Raw genomic sequence first — 18980 nt, forward strand, 5'->3', positions numbered from 1 at the left:
CAGGGGATTCAGGTATATGATACAGGGTTGGGTCCTTTGGGAAGGGCAGGAGTGTTATGATGCTGCGGGGAACCTGTTTTGGATCAGGGGCCACTGACCCACAGAAAAATCAGTCAGGGATCACACAAGTGAGATGCAAAAAAACAACCCCTCCAAAACCCCCCGAGCTTCAATGATGTGGCACCGAGACACCTCACTCCCCTGGAACTCCAGCACGATGGTGAGGGAGGGTAGGTAGGACCGAGGTCCAAGGCCTCAGGTCAGATTATTTCTTCTGGGTTCCGAGGTTAGTGGATTTTGTGGGCCCCTCTACACTCTGAGGTAGGGCCAAAAATGCGGGATCCAGTGTGCGGGACAGAGCTGCCAGTGAGTGGGATAGGGATGGGGTGCAGAATCTGGGTAGAAAGTAGGGTGCAGGAGCAAGCTGGAGGTAGGTGTCTGGCCGAGGGGCAGTGGCAGGGTCCTGGTGGGAGTCTGGCTAGGAGGCAGGGGTAGGATGCTGGTGGGGATCTGGCCAGGGAGCAACAGCAAGGTCCTGCTGGGTGTCTAGCCTGGGGCTAGGGTGCTGGATGATGTCTGGCCAGGGAACAGAGTACTGGATAGAGGTCTGGCCAAGAGGTGGGGGCAGGGTGCTGGTGGGGGTCTGGTCTTGGGCCAGGGGGCAGGGTGTTGGTAGAAGGTCTGGCCAGGGGAGAGGGAGCAGGAGCAGCATGCTGGTAGGAATCTGGCCAGTGGAGAGGGGGCAGAAGTATCTCGGCCAGCTCTGCCTTTTAAATCTAAGACAACCCTTATGGCTCTTGCTAAGTTTAAAATGCAGAGCGGCAGCACAGCAGGAAATGGAGCTGGGAATCAGCTGATTCCCAGTCCGACTGCTGCTCTGCCCTTTAAACTTAGTAAGAGCCACGTGGGTCGTCTTAGATTTAAAAGGCAGAGCCACGTGGGAGGGTGCCAGCTGAGCTGGGAATCAGCTGATCCCAGTTTGTGCACAGTGTGGGTTCTGTCTTAAGTCTAAGAAGCCACGTGGCTCTTACTCAATTTTAAAAGGCAGAGCCAGCACTCTGCACAAACTGGGATCAGCTCAGCTGGTGCCCTCCCACGCATCTCTGCCTTTAAAGCTAAGATGATCCAGGTGTTCCCCCGCAAAAGGGAGCAGGAGGGGAAAGAGAAAGAGCAGCTTGCAGCCACTTCTAGCTGCACTGCTATTTCCGGGACATTTTCAATGTTTTACAGGGCACTGGGACAGAAGACTGAAATTCGGGACTGTCCCGGATTTTCTGGGTTGTATGGTTAGCATACCTATAGATTAAGCTGGGGAGGGAAGTGAGTCAGAAGGCTGACTGCCTCCAGGCATGGGCTATAAGACTAGTTCAACCTGTTTCTCCCCACTCTTTCAATGATAGAGTTAAAGAAAGGCTCCATAAGGAGTCTCTTTTGTATGTAAATTCACTCCAGCGGATGCTGGAATCTTGGGCTGATTTGTGCTTTGGGTTAAGAGCTGAAATCACAAAGATCTGAGCTCACTAGGTCTGGCCCAGGGCCAAATCCACCGCAAGCCAGCGGAAGATGTGATGAGCACCCAGCAGGCTGGTGACGGAGAGGCAGGAGGAGCAGCCAGCAGAGCAGCGGCGGCGAGGGGGGACCAATGGAGAAGTGTGAGGAGAAGCCAGCAAAGAGGCGGCAATTGGGGGATTGAATGGCCAGCAGAGCTGCCCCGGAAAGCAGCAACCAGGTGAATGATGTGTGACCAGCAAAGTGGGTGAGATGGCTCCTACCTCCCCCTCCCAGATCACCTCTGAACTCTGGTCTGCCCTGACCAAGGGCAGTAACTGTGAGTGGGGTGCAGAGACGGGTTGGGCATATGAAGGCATATGAAGGGAACATTTACATTACTGGACTTGAAAGCCTGAGAGGAAAAGGACATTGCCCAACCTACCTGAGCTAGGACATTTATTGTGGTTTTGGTTACGAACTTTGTTTTTGGTGTGTCCCAAATTAATGCCACGTTACTTCCCTCCCTATTTATTAAAAGTTTCTTTTCCACACTCAGACTCTGTGCTTGCAAGTTGGGGAAGCATTGCCTCCCAGAGGCACCCAGGGGCGTGTGTGAATTTCCCAGGTTACTGAGTGGGGGCTCAAGCCAGTTCTGCATTGGATGGATGGATGAAGAACCCCTAGATATTGAACCTGACCCTGGTTGCTGCTGGTGCCATCTGGCAGAAGGGTTACATGACAATAATATTTTAAGGAAAGCTTTTTCACTTTTCTGTTTTCAAACTCTGTGCTCTGAAAGGGAGGTATGCTGGTAGTGAGACACAATCATTTCTTCCTATGCAGGTGCGACATTTTAAAGATTAAAGATGTAACAAACTGTCAACTTTCCTGTCATCTGAGAAATAAATGCTTAGCCCAATTCCTGAATCAAATGTCCTTTTCACCACACCAGCTAAAAAAAATGTGTTATGTACTGAAAATGTCTTAATTATACAGGCTGTCATGCTATTTGCTTGGCTGCCCACACAAACAAGTACAAGTAAAAAAGAGATTCCTTGGTGTCTAGATGAAATTATGCACTTTTAACCCTTGCTATTTTTGTAGACTGTGTCAATAGGAAAGAGGGATTAATTTTTTGGTTTAAAAAAAACTGCGTAACCTAGAGACACTGAGACCTGTGAGAAAGGGAACATAATGTCTGTTCTACAGCCTTAGCTAAGAAGAAGTTGGCTTTAGCTCCTAAAATAGCAGTTCAGTCCCTCCTGCTGATGACCTGGTTCCATCAGCTTTATAACTGTATATTTAAAACATGAATTCATGTTATTGAACTTTGTTTATTTTAAAACGTGTTTATTTGATACACATTTTGGCTTATGGTTAACACACTAGGACAGGGCTACTCAACTTTGGAAGCCTCGGGGGCCACAGTGATACTCACAGCACATGCTGAGGGCTGCAACTTAAGTGTGGTTGCATATACATGCAAATATATATGCAAAGAGTTTTTCACACCGACAGGTATGGATACAAAGATTAAAGCAAGACTACAGGCCCCGTTTAAGTCAGTTCTGCTGATATTAATAAAATGCAATATTTGCCCAATTTCCACCCATATGACAGCACTTTTAATGAGCAACGACAATCCAGGAATTTAACCACTAAAATGCATATCAACAGAAGACCATTATATTGACTACTTTTTTGTTTTGACTCTCACCTGCAGGCCGCCTGTTGAGCCCCATGTTAATGTGTTCATCTTCCCTGGGAGGTAGAGAAATACTATGAACTCTGTTTTAAAGACAGCCTCACTTACCTAAGCAACTTGCCCCCAGCAGGATTCAGGGTTGGGAGGGGCTAGGATGTGCTACTCTGCCAACTCCCCCTCCCCCACTGAGTTACCAAAATTACAGGTCACTCACTGTAGATAGCACAGGGGTCCAAAATATGACCATGCAGCTCTCTCAGCTCAGGTCCTCCCCAATGTCACTTCAATGTTATGGAGCATCCTGGGCTCCTTAGAGCTGGCTTCTTGAGTAGGGGAGGAAGGCGAGAAGAGACCAATGGTATCGCCCAACATCCTTTTCTGTTATCAAGAGTTGTTACTCTCAGTAAATTGTGCAGATCTATGATTCTCCTTCTATCTTAAAATGGATAATGACAGAGTTAACACCAACATTTAAACAATAATGACAGACTGACATAGCACATCCAGGAGGATGAGTTTACCATTATGCAGCTAGCTAACGGTAGGAAAAGACCAAAGCATGCCCTGCACTTACCACATGTCCAGGTGCTGGTAGAATTATCACCGTCATCTAGCCAGTGGAAACAGTTGTGAAAGGATCCCCATGCGACTAGGTTTAATGCACATTTTATTTTTTCTTATGTCTTCCTAAACAAAATGTGAACGTACCAATTATAACAGCAACGTGCGTGAACAGATGTCTAACTTTGCATGGTTTTATAATAAATAAGAAAAAGAGAGTTGCAGTGTGCTCTTAGCAGAGAGATTCAGGGTTAAACAAATCAGGGCTCAGTCTTGCAAGCTACTCCAGAGTCATAGCTTAAATATTGGTTTGTCCGTGGTCATTGAGGTAGACGATCTGAGACTAGAACCCAGATGTCACACCACCTAGTCTTGTGCTTATAAGCAACAGACAATCCTTCCTCTTACAACAGTTCACACCTCCCTCAGAGGAATGGGATAGTCGCATCTCTCAGACTTATTGCTCCAGGGCCTCTGCAGACGCTCAAACATCTCTGCAATCAATAAACATACGCGCCATCTTTTTTTTAGATTTTCCTCACAACCAGGATATATGCTATGTCCGCACTACAGAGTGCATGGCACTACTGTGTACTGTCGGTGTACTGTAAATGCAGCATACACCGGCAGAAGGCACACCTTTATGTAGGTATAGCTGCATTTGCACAGGAGGTTCTGGCCAAGTAACTATGTTGGTTAGGAGTGTGCTTTTTCACACTTCTGATCAACATAAATATACGCATTTAAGATTTTAATATAGACAAGGGCACTCTCTCGCTCTCTTTTTTTTTTTTTTTTTTTTTTAATTAATGAAAGCTGAGAATCTTGAGAACAAAATAGCACCTGGAGAGAAGTGTTATTATGCCAGACTGCAAGGGTCAATCCAATCCAAGCCCTGGCCAAAGAGACTGCCCAAAGCCTGTGTTGGCATAGGGGGAAAGGGTCATGAAGGGCAGCATGCTGCACCATAAAACATTACTCCTTTTTCAAACTGAAGTGCCCCTATTGAGACCTACGATTAAGTGATCAACTGTGGCAAAATGGAAGTTATCTGACATGCAATCTGTTTCCTCACACTTGAAAAACAAGTCATTTGGTTATGAATTGGGAAGTAAGCCAAGGTATGTAACCTGTCATAATTATTTAACCTGTGTATATTTCATGACTTTGCTTAGTATTTGCATTAGGTACAGAGTGCTACATCATCCCAGATCCTTTAATACTATTGATTTGATTGTTATTTTTTACACTGGTTTGTGCTACTGCATAACTGTTTCAATCTCATTTTAACTCTGTCCATGAGAGTAAGTAAATGCCATTTTTCAACAGGAAAATGTTCTGGCTGCAGCAAATATTAATGTTCCTACTTACAATTCAATGGAGTAAACATATTTTTGGTAAGTGCAGTGATTTGTGCATATTCATTTTGTGGGTTTACGTATAAACTGAATATTAGAAACTGTCATTTTTAGACATCTAGGTTGTAGTATTTTAATGTTTGTGTTCATTTATTATACTACTCTTCTTAGAATTGTATATTATGGGCTCACCTAAAGGCCCAGATTCAGAAGCTGTAAGCAGATGAGTAGTCCCACTGAAATCAACAGAACTACTTACAAGCCTTCATGTAACTTTAAGACTAAAGTTCATAGTTGAATTGGGGCCCAAAGGTACAACAGCTATACTGCAAAAACAAAAATTGCACAAAGGGCAGAGTATCAAAGCCTGAGTCAACTGACCCCAACTCACACGAAAGGGCTATAAACAGGAGGTCAGCTGATTCCACATGGGCTCTGAGACCACCCTCTACCCCCTGCTGGGTTTCAGAGTTCATGGGGGACTGTTGACACTATTTTTAGCCTTATAGATCCAGTCTGCTGACCTGGACTTTGGATCTTTACTACTGTACCTTTTTTCCTGTTGCAGAAGTAGCACCCCACGTGACCTAGCAACACACACTAAATACACACGAAGGCCTTGATCCTGCAAACAGACATGCACTTAATTATATGTATTACAAGGACTGGGACCTGAGAAGAAAGTGTCTATCTGAATATGATTTCTTCCTGTATTCTAAATGTTTATCTCTACCATGACCTATTCATTTTATTGAACCATATAAAAAATCATGCTTCAGAACCCAATTGCAACCATATCAGGCACTTAAATGGCCATGGGAACCAATCCGCAAGGCAAATAAACTGAGGCTAGCTTTTATGAGGTTTTCCATGTTTATATGGTAAGGACTGAAATATTACAAACGTTTGGTGGGAGAGGCAGGGGAACGGTCATGTCTATATCAGTAAAGAGAAGAAACATTTCTCTCTGTACTTCTAACAAATGATTCATGGAAGAGGCTTCCTGAACTGTGAATAATCCACCATGAACAGTTCTACCAAAACTGTAAAATATCACTTGTCTTTTAACTTTCATTTCCAAATTGCATTTTGAACACAATGTATCTCAGCTTCGGAGCCTGGATCTTCCCCAGGATACCCGCACATAACTCCTACTGGAGTCAATGAGAGCTGCAAACATGAATCTTCAAAGGTGTATTCTGACCCTATAGCTTTAATTTACTCACAGAATATGGCTCTGTGAGCCATTAAAAAAAATATATCTAGTAACCATCTGCCTTTCTCCATCAGGCTAAAAGCAGTTAATCAAACAGACGTTTTACTTTCTTCTTTCTCTCAATTGCTTTGAACACAGATGCAGCCTTTCCATAATTAAACTCAGCACTGCAGCACCCAGACAGATTAATTCTGGAGAGCTTGTCAGGCATGTCAGCTGATATACAAGCTGTGTGTCTTGTCTTCAGGCTTCTCTCTTCTTCTTCTTTTTTTTTTAATATAGAGACACTCTCTTAGAAGTGACTGAATTAACCCATGAAAGTGATGCCAGAGGAAAGCTCTATTCTGCAGTGCTTTGCAGGCTCTCATGGGGTGACATGTTCTAGGAAGTCCTCCATGCTCAAAGCAGAAAAAATAGGAAATTTTCATTCTCCAGAAATTATTTGTTGTGAGCAAAGTAACCCTAACCCTAACCCTGTCCCCACTCAACATGTACTCTGCAGCCTCCTGCAGGAACATCAATAGATTCTTCTTTTCTCGACAATTTTAGCTAATTGTACTTATTGCTAGTGAAAACTCTCCCCCGAACTCTGACATACAGGGAGTATCTTTAAGGTAGCTCATCCTCTGTGACACTACGGGAGAAAGTCAATCTAAGATACGCAACTTCAGTTACGTGAATAGCGCAGCTGGAATTGACGTACCTTAAGTTGAATGTTTGCAGCATCCCCAAAGCAGGAAATCGATGGAAGAAACTCTCCCATTGACTTCCCTTTCTACTTGCTCTTGGTTGAGTACCGGAGTCAATGGAGGTGTCATCGGCAGTTGATTTAGCAGGTCCTTATTAGATTTGCTACATCGGACCCTGGGGAATTAATCTCCAGGTAAGTGGAGATAAGCCCTAAGTAAATCCTTTGGCTCCTCTGAGGCTGCAAACGAGGGCATCAACCATACTGATAAACATCCCTGTGGAACAAGACTGAGACACCATCAGATGCATTTCACACTTTTGCTCATTACTGAACTGGATTTGTACTAGTTACCATCTCCCCGAATCTTAGAAGTTGCATGCCAAACAATAAGACCCAAGAGACAGCCAATGAATTCAAACAACTATTTAAGACTTTGTTTTAGTCCGAAGCTCTGACCTCAGAAACATACTATTAACGTCAGTGAGAGCAGCATACACATATAAGGACAGAGGTTAGCCCTAAATTGCTATCAATAATGGGATCCTAGCTATTTTTATTTCCCCTCTTTCTAAACATACCCTACAGCACATTATACATTTTAAAATTACAGCTACAATTGTTAATGTTAAAGTGCTTCCCATTTAAAAAAAATCCTTATTTCTGGGCTTTTTAACTCATCTATTAAATATTTATTCTGGGAAGAAAATTGACACCTACAGTCTCCACCTCGGAGCAATTTTTCATGTAAGCAAAGTTTTCATTAAAATATTTATTTTCTGCTGTTAAAATGAAACTGCAGTGTCATAAAAGGAGCTTTAAAAATTCCAATTACTACATCTAATTACAGAGAAGAGTTAATTATGATTAGATTTAAAATAAGATACATTATGAATTATTTATATTAAAAAAGACCTTTCTCTGTAACTGGCATTCTTTGGGATGTGTTGCTCAGGTTCATTCCATATTAGCTGTGTGTGTTCGTCCCATGCACTAGTGCTGGAAATTTTTCACTCTGGTGGCCCCTGGAGTGGCACTCATATGGCATGGTATAAGGGGCTCTGCAGGCTCCCCCCATCCTCAGTTCTCTCTTGCGGGAAACTCAACAGTGAGGAAGGCAGGTAGGTCATGGAACGGACATGAGCAACACATCTCAAAGAGTACCAGTTATGCAAAAGAACGGTTACTTCCCTGGTAACTGTTGTTCTTCGAGATATGTTGCTCATGTCCATTCCACATAGGTGCTTGTGTGCAGTGTGCATGCATCGTCAGAAATTTTTCCCTTAGCAGCACCCGTTGGGCCAGCAGGGGAGCCTCCTGGAGTAGTGCTGGTATACTGGCCAATATATACCCCTGCTGGCCCTCTACCCCCTTAGTTCCTTCTTATCGGACTACTCCGAAGAAGGGGAAGTGGGAGGGATTTGGAATGGACATGAGCAACACATCTCGAAGAACAAGTTACAAGGGAAGTAACCATTCTTTCTTCTTCGAGTGCTTGCTCATGTCCATTCCATGTAGGTGACTCCAAAGCAGCACCCCTAGGAGGAGGGATCGGAATAGCCTTACCCAGGGCAGCATCCTCCCTTGCCTGGTGCACCAGAGCATAATGGTTGGCAAAGGTATGAACTGAAGACCATGTGGCAGCCCTGAAGATGTCCAGGATGGGCACCTGGGTCACATAAGCTGCAGAGGAGGCCTGAGCTCTAGTAGAGTGGGCCGTAAGGGGAGGGGCTGAAACTCTGGCCAGCCCATAGCACTCCCTGATACAGGCTGTGATCCATGAGGAAATCCTCTGTGCTGAGACCGCCTAACCCTTCAGCCGCTTCGCAATGGCGATAAAAAGCTGAGGCCATTTGCGAAATGTCTTTGTCCTTTCCAAATAAAAAGCTAAAGCCCTCCTAACATCCAGAGCGTATAACGCCTGTTCTTTACTTGAGGCATGCGGCTTGGGGTAGAAGACAGGCAAGAAGATGTCGTGAGACACGTGAAATTTTGACACCACCTTAGGCAGGAAGGCTTGGGGGGGGGGGCATAACCTAACCTTATCTTAAAGAAAACTGAATACGGAAGATCCGTGTTGAGGGCCCTTAGTTCTAACCCATCTAGCTGACATGATGGCCACCAGCAGGGACACCTTGTAGGACAGGTGGAGCAATGAACACATTGCCAGTGACTCCATAAATTTGGTCAGGACCAAATTAAGATCCCACTATGGGACGGGCAGCCGAACGTGCAGGTAAAGCCTGTCCAGGCCTTTCAGGGACTTGTTTGCCATCGGGACAGCAAAGACCGTTTTCCCCCCAACCCCTGGGAGAAAGGCAGAAATAGCCACCAGGTGCACCTTAAGCGAGGAGGATAGTCCCTGAAGCCTAAGGTCCAAAAGTTAATCCAGGATTAGGTAGGTCAGGACTTGCACAGGGTGCACCCCTCTTTGGGTGGCCCAACAGTGGAACCATTCCCATTTGGCCGAATAAGTTGCCCTAGCGGACAGCTTCCTACTCCCCAATAATACTTCCTGCACATGTGCTGAGCACAGCAGCTCCCCCATTGTTAACCATGGAGCCTCCACCCCATCAGGTACAGGGATCACAGATTGTGGTGGCGAAGTCTCCCAAAGTCCTGCGTGATTAGGTCAGGGACTAACGGGATCACCACCAGCTTGTCGCACAATAGGTTCAGGAGGGTGGAGAACCAATGCTGCCTGGGCCATGCCCGCGTGATAAGGATCAGGGACACCCTGAACTCCTGCACCCAGAGGAGTACTCGGTGAATCAGCGAGAACGGGGGAAACATACAGCAGAGCCCTAGGCCAAGGTGTTAGGAGCTCTTCTCCTCGGGAACCACTGCCCAGGTCCATGAGGGAGCAGAACTCTAAGCACTTTCTATTCTGAAGCGTCGCAAACAGGTCCAGATGGGGTAACCTATCTAGGGCCCCATCGCGCCTTGGGCAGAGAATGACTTGCTCAGGTGATTGGACAGGATGTTCTGGGAACCCTGGAAATAGGAGGCAACCGATGCAGAGATCCCACAGGTGAAGGGCTTCCTGACACAGGTGAGGAGAGTGGGCCCCACCCTGTCTGTTGATGTATGCGACTGCCGACTTGTTGTCGGAGAGGATAAGGACCGAGCTCCCCCGAGTTGAGGAAGGAAGGCCAGACATGTGAGGTGAACCACTCGCAGCTCCCTGACATTGATGTGCAGGGATAGATTGCCCTGAGTCCACATACCTTGTGTCCGCAGGTCCTCGAGGTGGGCACCCCAATCGGTGTCTGACGCATCCATCACTGGCCGCAGGGTTGAGAATGGCCTGGAGAATGGTACTCCAGCACAGATCCTCTCCTAGTTGGGTCCACCAGTCCAGAGAGTGGAGGATGTCGGGAGGAACTGTCACCACTCTGTCCCATGCATGAAAGGCGGGGTTGTGGACCTGAGCCAACCACATCTGCAGCGGACTCGTGCGGAGTCTGGAGTGCTGTACCATGTAAGTGCACACAGCCATTAGGCCCAAGAGGTGTATGCAAGTCCTGGCTGTTGTCAGCAGGAACCTCTGTATGTCTCAAACCGCCGAATCGATCACCACAAAGCGTGATCTGGGGAGGGAGGCTTTGTCCGTTGTTGCATCTAGGTTGGTGCCCATGAACTCCATGACTGTGGAAGGCACCGCAGTCGACTTGGGCACGTTCAGCAGCAGGCCCAATTCCAGAAAGAGGTTTTGGACCAGGGTGATGTGGGCTCACACCTGGTCGGCAGAGCAGCCCCACAGGAGCCAATCATCTAGGTACGGGAACACCTGGACTCCCCATTTTCTGAGTGCAGCGGCTATGACCACCATGCTCTTTGTTAAGACCCTGGGTGCAGTGGACAGCCCAAAGGGGAGGGCTGTAAACTGAAAGTGGTCCCTGCCCATCGTGAAGCAAAGGAACCTTCGGTGGTGAGGCAGAATGGAGATGTGAAAATATGCGTTTTTCAAATCTAGGACAGTGTACCAATCTCCGGGGGCTAGTGATGGGATTATGGATGCCAGAGTCACCATCTTGAATTTTTTATTGATGATGCAGCAGTTGAGACCCCACAAATCCAGGATGGGGTGGAACCCACCTTTGGCCTTGGGGACCAGGAAGTAACGGGAATAAGGGACTAGAATCCCCTGCCTACTACCCCCAGGGGAACAGGCTCTGTGCCCCCTAAGGAAAGGAGCTGGAGCACCTCTTCCTGCAAGAGCAGCTTGTGAGAGGGGTGGGGTAGGGGGATGGGAAGGAGGGGAAGAGCAGAAGGGGATAGAATATCCCCTTCCCACCATTTCCAGGACTCAGTGGTCTGAGGTGATAGATACCGAGGCCCGGTGAGCCTCTCCCAGGCACTTCAGACAGGCCAAGTGCAGGTCACCAAGTGCAGGCATAGACTGCTGGCACCGTTCACAGGGCTTGAAGCCCTGGAGGCTGGGCATACCCTGCTGCACACGCCGGCTGCACAGAGCAAGGATCGGCGCAGGCCCTTAAGACTAACCACAGTACTTAATACTAAGAAAACAGCACTTAGCAACTAATCAGGAACAGATAAAGTCAAACTGAGCAACTGGCACAGGAACAAAGGAACTTAAGGACAAAGGACAAGTTAACTGCTGAAGGGCGCTTACCAATTAAGAGCAAGAGCACGTTCCAAGGATCGTCACAGATGGTAAGAAGGAACCAAGGGGATGGAGGGCCAGGAGGAGTATATATTGGCCAGTATATTGGCACCATTCCAGGGGGCTCCCCTGCTGGACCAACGGGTGCTACTAAGGGAAAAATTTCCGATTATGTGCACACTGTGTACATACACCTACATGAAATGGACATGAGCAAGCACTCAAAGAAGATAAATATCTTTTCTTCTTCGAGTGCTTATTCAGCTCCATATCAGGTGACTCCCAAGCAGGATGAAGGGAAGTGGGCCGGAGTTCACAGATATGTAGATTAAAAAACAACTATGCCCAACACAGCGTTGTCTCTGGCTTGTTGAGTGATGGCTTAATGCACCATGAATGTGCGAACAGAAGACGATGTCACAGCTCTGCAGATGTTCAGGATGGGAATGTCTACCAGGAATGCCGCAGAGGATGCCTGAGCTTTGGTCAACTGGGTCTTCTCAACCAGCAGTAGCAGGGGCGCTATTTAAGTATGATAGGTGTGTCTACCCCGTAAAGTTTGAAACCCTGAATTTTGTAATTGAGATCTGCGTAAAGCACATTATTTTGCCCCAGATGCAGCTCTTAGCTGCAACAGAGCTTGTGCTGCTCCCGGCTTTGTCTTTGGGACAGAGAAACAACAAGAAGTCCTGTAGCACCTATATATATATATATATATATAGTTGTGACGACACGTTGGGGTTTTCCCGTCACCTGAACCCCCGTAATGGCAGACAGACAGACTCCACCAGCCAGTAGAATAAAGGGTGTTTATTGCTTCTCCAGGATACAGCACAGCACAGATGTAACCTGGTTCCAGGGCAGGCCTAGGATGCCTCAGCCCCTCTTGAGATGGGGGAGACTGGGCCCCTAAATTCCAGCCCCTTTCCCTAGGCTGTCTCCTCCATGCTCCCAGACAGAAACTAACTCACACACTTCCAGCCCTGCCCCCCAGCCAGGGCTCCACTCCCCTTCTTCCCATTGTTCCGCTCCGTGGGAAAGAACTCGTCAGACAGGTTCGAAGCCCCCTTGCATAATGACTCATCCCCTGCCCTGCTGGGCTGTGCTGCAGACAGCAGCCAGTGGAGGTCACTCACAACCCACTGCCCAGCATAGCAACCAGCAAGGTACCCCCCCACTACGTCACAATAGTATCATGAGCTTTTGTGGGCAAAACCCAATTCCTCAGATGAGCACCCCACCAACAAATTTAGCCTGGACCAATCCACACAAGAGTTCCACTTTCTTGACACTACAGTACAATTAAATGATGGCCACATTATCACCACCTTATACCAGACCATCACACTTACCTACATGCCTCTAACTTCCATCCAGGACACACCACATGATTGACTGTTTACAGCCAAGCCTTAAGATATGACCGGATTTGCTCCAATCCCACAGACAGACACAAATACCTAGAGGATCTTTATCAGGTATTCTTAAAACTTAAATAACCAACCTGGGGAAGTGGAGAAACAGATTGACAGAGCCAGACAAGTACTCAGGAATCTGCTTCTTTACAACAGGCCCAACAAGGAATATAACTGAACACAACTAATCACCTCCAGCCCCCCAGTTTAAACCCCTTTAGCGCATCATTAACAATCTACAACCTATCCTGAAAAATGATCCCTCCCTCTCACAGATCTTGGGAGACAGGCCAATCCTCGCCTACCGACAACCCCCCAACCTAAAACAAATTCTTTCTATCAATCACACATCACACCTCAGACATACTGCCCCAGGAACCTACCTCTGCAATAAACACTGTTGCCAATTTTGTCCACACATCTATACAAGCAATACCATCACAGGACCTAACAACATCAAAGGCTCATACAACTGCACATCCCCTAATGTGAGATATGCCATCAAGTGCCAGCAAAGCCCCCTGCCATGTATATTGGCCAAACTGGACAGTCTTAACAACAAAGGTTAAATGGACACAAGTCAGATATTAGAAATGGTAATAAACAAAAACCTGTAGGAGCATATTTTAACCTACCTGGGCACTCATTAATGGATTTAAAAGTAGCCATTCTTCTACAAAAGAATTTCAAAAACCAACTACAAAGAGAAACTGTGGAATTGGCCTTCATATGCAAATTTGACACTATTTCTCATGTCTTCAACAAAGACATGAACTAGAGGAGGAGTTATATTCAAAACCCAATTGCCATCAGAAGCTAAGTATGGGACACGTCCAGCACACTAAATCAGCCTCAGTAGAACTGGTACTACAATTCCTGGGTATTTCCACCTTCACTTATTTTTCTGTTATAAATTGTGAGTTTTCCCTTTTTTTCCTCTGCTCATCTGAAGAAGTGGGTTTTTCCCACAAAAGCTCATGAAACTATATATATTTGTTAGTCTCTAAGGTGCTACAGAACTACTTGTTTTTTATAACAAAAGGCTGGTCATTAAAACAACTGAAGGATTGTTAAATGATCATGAAAACATTGCCAGGTAATCCACTTAAAAGACAGGAAACAAAGGGTAGGAATAAATGCCGAGACTGGAGAGAGCAAATAGTAGTTTGTTTTTCTCTGCACCTCTGAAAATCAACCCCTACCAAAAAAGAACAGTATTTTCTTTATATGGAAATGCTTTTGAGAAGGGAAATCACATGGTTGTTTATTTCAGAGTAGTGTTAGTCTGTAACTCAAAAAATTTAAAAAACAACAAATAGTCCTGCAGCATCTTAGAGACTAACAAAAAATGTAGATGGTATCATGAGCTTTTGGAAGAAGTAGGTTGTGCCCACGAAAGCTCATGATACCATCTACATTTTTGTTAGTCCCTAAGGTGCAGCAGGATTAATCAAAGGTTAATTATTGTAAGTAGTTTGCCTTTACAAGATGTCTTTCAATCAGGAACATCAAAGCACTTCAAAACCATCAGTGAATGAATCTTCACAAACTCCCTATTATTTTATTTAGCATGTGCATAGTCGTCTAGTCAAGCGATAGCAACTTTAATGATGTGATGATGTTCTTCTAGACCACCACTGAACCTAGTCGGTAGGCATTTATCAACAATGCGAGTCATCGTCTGTGTTGTGCCACAGCTGCACAAAGGCCCCAACGATATTGGCTGTCTCCGTGGAGACCTTGTTTGGTCCAGAACTGGACAACAGGGACCACTGATGAAAGAGCAGATCAAAAGCAGGTGGGTAGAGTGTGGGGTGAGCAACAAGGGACTAGTTGGGAATTATAACAGATAACCATTGCCCAAGAGTTTCTGTCCCTGCAGGCAGTTTAAAAAGGTCATTGTGCAGCAGCAAAAAAATTATATATATATATGGGGATACTGTCTTAGGCAATTACTACTTGTGACACACATAGTATATTCATGTGCTCAAAAATATGTTGTAACTTTCGTTCTAAGGAAGAATTTATATTTATCTCCCCTGTTTGCTTCCTGTATCTCCATATTTGCTTCACTTGAATTACTTATTTGCTATCACACAAGTATCTCAATTTCATCATAGTCAATACCAACTATTCAAAAAATCATGAATCTGGCAAAGAAAAATGATGATTTTGTTTTAAAATCAGGAACATCTTTACAGTTAATAAATTTGAGTGTCTTTATTTGCTGTCTTGTTTAGGGTTTACATTCCAGCTCTTCTTCACAACCCTAAGTAAGGCTCTTTATATGTCATAATTTCAAAGAGGGCATAGAAATCATGAAAATGCCCTCTTATATTTACCTTATATTTTCTTCTTTAGAAGAAAATGTTTACCAAAAGTCTTTAATACAAAATTAAAAAAAACAAAAACCTTAGCTAGTCAATTTCAAGGACAAAATGAATTTTACACCTCAATTTAGTCAGTTTAGGACAAATGACTTGTAAAATTTACTTGTAAAGGTTACTTGTAAAATTCATTACATCCTTGAAATTGACCAACATTACTTGTAAAATCCATTCAACGCAGACTCCATGAAATTCAGTACTTTGCTATTTGCAGAGTTATGCATTTTCTAACGAGAAACTATGATTTACATAGGGCCCCTAACCATGAGAAGGTAGAAACTTATAGTTTTTTTAATCAAAGTTCAGGTTTTTAATTGTACAAGAACTGGCATTTTAAGATAGTATAAACTATTGTGAGATTGGCAATGCAATCATGAGAGTTAGTAACAATGAATTTTCATCCATTGTTTTAATAGCTGATTTTATACAGCTTCTAAACACTATCTTTTACATAATTTGGTGATGTCTCACCATAAGCAAGTCTAAAAATGTATGTAAAGCTCAATTTTACTTAAGTCACGGGGAACACTCAAAACTTTTACTAAATTGCGCTTTCATAGAATCAGTGGGTAATACATCTTACTGGGAAATAGAGGAATTTTTTATTAAAAATGTGGGGAGGCAGGGGAAATTAAATAGAATTGAGGTTTTCCTAGACTATTATTTATAAAGAAAAATACCCCACCTATCTATTTTATGTTAAGACAGATAATGAAGATGTCTGAACAATCCTCAAGGATTAACGTCTCCCTTACCGGCTACTGTACACAATCTAATAACTAGCAAAACCTGAATTATGCAGCTATACTACCCAACCTCAGCTAGAGGCTGAGAATAAGATAGCTGGCACCGTGGCTACAATTCTAGGCCACAGGAGTGGCACACAGCACAACACTGGGAAGACAAAGAGAAGCAGGTTTGCATGCCCCACAAAGCACCTTTGTCGAGCTTTTTTACTCTGGCTTGATGCAGGAAAGAGGCCACATGCCCTTCGTATGAATTGTAGTTTGTAGTGTTCAAAGTGGTATGCTTCATTATTTCTACTAAACTTTTCTCCCCTGTTCAATTAGAAGAGGAGCAACTACAAAGTTTCTTTTTCATAGCTTCTTTATTTCAAAACACTTACAAGACGGATAGCTGGTGGTCGTGACCAAAATATTTAAAGTCCATTAATTTTAAGAGCATCATTTTCTAGTGGCTCAGCTGAAGATACCTGAGAAGTTCTATGTTTTTATGTGAAGAATGTTCCTGACAGAGGATAACTGGAGTGTACTGAGAGCTTAATAAACATTCATGTTCATAATCTAGGAACTTTTCTTTAAACATTTAGTAAGTTAGAAGAAGAAACCGCCTCTTTTTATGTGATCTTGCCACAAATGTAATTAGTGAACTGAAGTCTCAGAGAGGTAGCTGCGTTAGTCTGTAACTGAAATAACTCAAAAAACAATAAATAGGCCCATAGTACCATAGAGACTAACAAAAAAATTTAGATGGTATCATGAGCTTTCCTGGACACAAATCCATTTATCTGAAGAAGTGGGTTAAGGGGACCAGGGTACAAATACCTAGAGAAAGAGAGGGGATAGGGAGGGAAAGAGAAGGGGAAAAAATTGAGGAAACATTGTCAATTAGAGTGTCCATCCTAAATAAGGCTAATAGAGTGGAGTCTAAATACCCAGTGCTTAGCTTTTTATGTCATTAGGATATGGAATGTAGCAGCCCATCCAGTTCAGGTCTGTGTTCAGACCTCGATTCCAGGGGTCAAACTTGTAAATGAAACCAAGTTCAGAAGCTTCTCTCTCAAGTAGGTTTTTAAAACTGCTTTGTAATAATATAGTTACTTTTAGATCCATTAGTGGCTGCCCAATCAAGTTAAAATGTTCCCCAACTGAAATTCCCTTTGTTTGAAGAAAGAACGAGTTTTTTTTACACAACAGTGCCTCCCCCCCAAATTTTGCAATTCTCACATTAATCTTCAGAGCATGCTTCAAAGCCCGTATTTTTGGACAATGAGTGCAGGAGGTATAGGCAGCTAGAATAGTGCGCTTTTTTTGCAGACTGGGAGGGAGAGGATTTCAGTTGGGTGATGAATGTCTGCTGTCTGTTGCATGCTGGGAGGGATCTGCTGCTTATTTGTGTGTTACAGTTCTGAATTGCATTTTTATTTGATAACTTGTAAGCTCTAGGCATCTTGCTACTTAAAAAAACACAACAAAACTAAAAATGGTCTCTGTCAGAGGTTGCAGCCACTTTATGACATGGGCTTATACTAAGTGAATTAGAAGAGACTTGCTCTGAGTACAAAGCACCTATTTCTTGAGACCAATATTTCAAAACCAGGCAAGAGATTATTGGCAGATGGGAGTTTATCACTTAGTTTGGCTAGAACATTAACTTTACAGGTGACAATCATCATGTAACTGCTGAGCCCAAGGTGTTTCACAAAAAGACAGCATTATTTTAAACCTGGGCAGGAAGAAGTGCAAAAAAGTTAAAATGACTCCAATATAATGTACCAATGGTCAAACTAGGAACAGATTAATCAGCACTCCCAAGTTGACCTGCTAATGTGCCTTTGGACTCAGAAAGCTAGCTTGAACAGCACTTTCAAGCTGCCACTCTCATATGCTCAAGTTCAGTACATCCCTATCCCCACTTTCACATTACAATTATTTTGGTAATAACCCACTTGATAAACAAACCCCACAGGATGTATGTGCACTGCAGGGATCTTTAGCTTGGGTACAAGAAACATTGTTGCTGAGCAAATGAGTAAGTCAAACACCCACATATGAATGAGAGAGAGAGAGGGGAGAGGACAACCAGCTTAACCATCAGAGGGGTAGCCGTGTTAGTCTGAATCTGCAAAAGTGACGAGGAGTCCTGTGGCACCTTATAGACTAACTGAAGTGTAGGAGCATAAGCTTTCGTGGGCAAAGACCCACTTTGTCAGATGCATCAGATGCATCTGACGAAGTGGGTCTTTGCCCACAAAAGCTTATGCTCCTACACTTCAGTTAGTCTATAAGGTGCCACAGGACTCCTCGTCACTTTTGCAGCTTAACCATGAAAGTTATTTATTTCCAGGTACTAACCATACAAGGGGAGTCAAATAAACAAGTTATAATATTTAACCTAACAAACTTGATGACAAAAGTCAGGTTTAGCAAACTAACTGATCACACAAGTCAGGATCACAAGACTATACTTAGAAGGAGCAGGAGGGGTGCTGGCAGGGGAAGAGATGATCTCATCACACCATGAAGTTTGAAACAAGTTGGGGTTCCCCAGAGGTAGTAATGGAAGGGCAGAGCAGAGCCCCTCGCATGATCAGCCAGGAGCAGATGACGTTCCAATGGAACCGATGCAGATGTTGGATCCAGGAATCCAACTTGAATACAGGAAGGGATTTTTGTAGAAAAAGGACACTTGATCAAGGGAGAGCGCTGGATTTGCTTATGGGCAATCTGATGATTTAAGAGACCATACCAAATTTGTTTTATTCTGACTAGACAATAAGAACGGATCATTC

At 44.2% G+C, this 18980-nt stretch overlaps 1 long non-coding RNA gene across 3 annotated transcripts; it reads left to right on the forward strand.

Annotated features, from left to right (window-relative positions):
- Positions 1-1083: 1083 nt before the first annotated feature.
- On the forward strand, positions 1084-16318 carry LOC142831050 (uncharacterized). 3 transcript variants are annotated; one of them, XR_012906658.1, is made up of 5 exons: positions 1084-1729; positions 5087-5154; positions 10260-10500; positions 14692-14859; positions 16153-16318. It is a non-coding gene; the product is annotated as an uncharacterized LOC142831050 (long non-coding RNA). The 3 variants fall into 3 exon arrangements; XR_012906656.1 differs by lacking the exon at positions 10260-10500; XR_012906657.1 differs by lacking the exon at positions 10260-10500 and having other exon boundaries at positions 16157-16318.
- Positions 16319-18980: the final 2662 nt, after the last annotated feature.

Source organism: Pelodiscus sinensis, chromosome 12 (genome assembly GCF_049634645.1).
Source record: "Pelodiscus sinensis isolate JC-2024 chromosome 12, ASM4963464v1, whole genome shotgun sequence".
Lineage (NCBI taxonomy): Eukaryota > Metazoa > Chordata > Testudines > Trionychidae > Pelodiscus > Pelodiscus sinensis.